The sequence below is a fragment of the Colius striatus genome, chromosome 2 (genome assembly GCF_028858725.1).
Source record: "Colius striatus isolate bColStr4 chromosome 2, bColStr4.1.hap1, whole genome shotgun sequence".
In the NCBI taxonomy this organism is placed as follows: Eukaryota; Metazoa; Chordata; class Aves; order Coliiformes; family Coliidae; genus Colius; species Colius striatus.
In genome coordinates this window covers 72,380,258-72,384,540 of record NC_084760.1, presented here as the reverse complement: position 1 = coordinate 72,384,540, position 4,283 = coordinate 72,380,258, and positions in this window count along the sequence as shown.

Genomic DNA, 4,283 nt, shown 5'->3' with positions numbered 1-4,283 from the left:
AGTACAGATTGTCTAAATGGTTTTCAGCAGTTACACCAAAGAAAATCAACCTCCTTCACAGATCCTCCAACTTCCACAAGTCTCTATCTGGTTCCTGGCTTGATATCTGACTAGTACCTTGGCTGCATTACATATTATAACATTTTCCCCCCGTTTTTCTATTTCCAAGAGAAATTTAATATTTTCTTACTTTTCATAAAGGTGTGGTGAGTGTTACTGTCTCGTGTGTTTGCCTGTGTGTGTATCTCTCTGATGCCTAAAATCCTACAATCACTAGGCTGAAAACACACAGGTTAACCAAAACCAGTTTTTCTTTACACGTCTCCTACTTACCACACACAAAAGGTGTACAGGCTACCTAGCTTTTATGCAGTTACTTTTTTAGGTCTTCTTTCAAAAAGTTCATACTGATGCAAGTGTGGTTTCAAAACAGCATGAGGCAATTTAAATCTGTGCTGCTGCTGAAAGTGTTAGTGCTTGAAACTAACCCGACAAACTCCCAGGTTCAAGATTCAGCTGTCCCCATATGATCAGCAGAGCCCCTACAACAATTGGAGAAACATCTTTGATCACTAGTCCACTCATACAAGTGAATTCTATGATTGAGGCAAGTATTATATTTCTAATAAGGAAGTACAGCTGAAGGATGAAGTTATGCTCTGACTTTCCAAGAGTCAAATGGCAATTACAATCACTGGACCATAAAAGAGTCATTGTTGATATCACTTAAGACAATTGAAAATTTAGAGAGGACTATCTGAAAGCTAATATTTTGTCAGTATTTTGAAAGAGTAAATGAATTAGCAAAGGTAAACACACACCTTTCAGCCTGACGTCAGTGATGGTAAGGCATATCAAGAACTTGATTAACTGAGAATCTAAAAGAAGATTAATACTGGCTCTAACATATGCTTACTGAAAAGATATCTTGTCTGTCAAAGTATTCAATATGATTAGGATTAAATAGGTGTTGGTGTTAACATGTTAAGACTTACAGTTAATCTCAGTCTGATTGTTATTACACAGCATTTTGACAAAAGGAGCTGAAACAATGCACTCTCCTATAAGCAGATCTCAAAAAAGCTCTTGAAAATTGGAAAATCATCATCAAGCAGTTGTATTTCAAGTTCACATCTGTATAGCCATGCTTCTAAGCTTGTGCTATTTTTAGCACTTTAACTGAGTGAGCCTGCAGATGTTTCAAAGAACAGTGATAAAAAGTGAAGGGCAGGTCACTGCCACTGGGTGATGTGAAGGTGAACACGGAACAGCCTCATGTAAAGTCTGAGTAGAGCTATAATTACAGGGAATTATTCTTGCCCTTGTCTTGCAGAAGAACATGAGAAGAATCATTTATGGTAGCCCTCATGTGTTGCCAATCATCAGAAAAGGCTAATGAAATCCTTGGATGTGTGTACAGGGAAAAGAATGCCAAACTTACTTCTGCACCTGGTGCTGTAAGAACTGCTGCTACATCCAGTCTAATATGTCCAACTCAGGACTGATGTTGCAACTCCAAGAAAGTTCAAAGAATTGCCAAGAGAATGATTCAAGTGCTGAAAAAAAACCAAAGAAACTAAAATATAACAAGAGAGGTTCCAGGAACTCAGCTTATTTGCCTTACCTAGGACATGGATAATAGATAGCTAAACTACTCTTTTCAAATTGACATGGCATGGAAAAATTTTGGAGAGAGAAACTGATGGGAGATGTTCTACATTTTTCCTACTTAACAGCCTGTGGCTACTCAAATGTGAAAGGTGGTACAAGAGTTGATTTCATACAGAGAGCAAACTTTGTTACTTTTTTGTAAGATAATTTCTCTTTCAGTCAAAAGCAGTAAATAGAAACTGTCTGGTATAGTCTTTTTCTATTCATAACAATCCTGTCTCCATGGTCTTAACACTGTCATGCTCATTATCACCTTTTAAACATTATAGCCACCACCGCTTGCTCTATTCTTTTTTCTCTGACAGTTTCAGTCTTACAGCTGCATTGTGCCAAGTCCTCACAAGCCACAGGACCATCAGCTGAAATAGAGAAGTGTTAAACTCAGAAAGAAGGAATTAAAAGACTGTTCCTATGCTTTAAAGCTCATGATGAGGGACTGTCTCTTGCATCCCTAAAACACACCAATCAACTAGGCTGGTTATCTCACAGACATTGTCATTTAAAAGGTATACAAAATGGAATATCATAGGGAGAATTTTCACCTTGAACAAGTGGAACCAGGAAAAAAAAATAAGGCCTCTAAAACTGCTTCTCCCTGTCCATCGCTCTCAGATACAAACTTTCTTCAAGTACATCTATAATTCCTCACATGCTCACCTTAACATCTATTTTCTTCCTTCCTACAGGTTTCTCTTTATAATATTCTTACCACTTTCTAACACATAGCCCTCCCTGATGGCACTGGATTCCCCAAAGTGGAGTGAGTGGCATAAAATCTTGAACCAGCTCCAGCGGAACAAAAGTCTCGTGCTCTGACTTCCACTCTAAGGTCCAGCAATGAATCAGCAGAATATCCCCCCGTCACTTTGAGTCTTGAAGCTGATCTGCTGTCATACACCTCGGCTCTTCCCTGACAACACTTCTTTTTTCTGAATCCTCTAGATAATTCCTAGAAACTTTGCCCTACTTAGAAAGAAAAGTGTTTTAATGGAGCCACGGCAGAAAATATGAGTCAGTTTTAACCTAAAAGTGACACATGCTTTGTAGCCCTGTATTTTTTAACTGATCTGTAAATGCAAAGATTCTTGGAGATTAAAGTTTTCTTTGGTTTGTCCTCTTTGAGACATCAAATCTCACTATACTGTATTAGCAACAGCTGCTATTATTGGCCTTATTCCACTTTCAAAACGTTTTTTCTCTTGAACCATATGTTTCACATATAGTTATTTAAAGAGTTTCACCAGCTCAGACTGTTGAGAGGAATCATCCCTCCTGCAAAGGTGCCGTGCAATATGTCACAGACTAATAAGAACATTAACTTGGTTACATAGCATAAAGTCATATGTGTTGCTGCGATAGAAAAAGTGACTTAAATTAAAAGAAATCCTAACTGATGCAGAAGGAGCTTTTCCACCCTAGGTAGCTTAAGAGGCAGGGAAAACATATCTTAAAACTATAGTAGAATTAGGCTGGTTTTGTGCATATTATTTACAGGGGCAACGTCAAACATGTCTGGATTGAACTTCTGACATCTACAAGATTTTGACCTGTAGTTGTTTCTCTTTCTGCTTCAATGTCAATTTTGCTAATGTTGAAGGGAATAATCATAAAAACTTTATCTCAATCCCTCATTCAAGATGGCTGTCTGGTTTTCATTGAGATACCTTATTGAGTGTAAATGTTTTGTACAAAGGGTATCTCAGGTGCAGTTTGTAGTAAGGAAGCTTTTATGCATACTTGTCCTTTGACAGTATAAACTTAAATAAGTTTCTATTTTCTTCATGTCCACAGTTTACTCTTACTCTCACCCCATGCTATTTACTGTGAAACATGCAAACTGGAGCAGAAGTCCAGCCTCTCTTTCCAGGTAAATTTCCAAATCAGCTAGGCATCATTTCCTTCTGACACTCAAGTCTGTCCCAGGCAATATGGAATGCCCTCCTTCATGGGATTACTGCACTTTCAGCCACAATGGAAGGACTGCTTCTGCAGGGGGGGTTGGACTAGAGGATCTCTAAAGGTCCCTTCCAACCGCTACCATTCTGACTTCCCTACATCGACTCCAGGACAGTCTCTGGGCTGATGGCAAAAGCACTTTCAACAAAAGTGACAATGTGTCTTCTGATCTTTTTTTTTTTTTTGTGCACTCTGCTTACTGATGTGCCATATATGATAGGTATTCATCTCTGCCTTTAACTGTGAAATGCTGAAGGAGAGATCACAAGTGATCTTCACACAGATTTTGGGATTTCTGATAGCTCCTCTCATTTCCCGATAAAGCTGGTCTCTCTTCAGTTCTAGGTGTTCTGAATCCCTGATAGCATGGGTATGTGATCACTTCAGAGTAAATCCACAATGTTCCATAATAATAGGGCAGTCCTATCCACCTTGCACCCTTGGACATTTCTGCTGCCTTGTAAGAACACTGACTTGTTTTATTTCCTTGATATTAATTTTCAGACAGATAACATTCTTTGGCCTGATTCAAGGGGTTGCTATGTGCACACTACAGGCAGGACACAGAAAGCAGCAGGGAAAAGGCAGTGGGTTACTGGAAAGAAGCAGAAAAGACAAGATTAATCTTTCCTGGCAGCAATGAAGACATCTGCTTG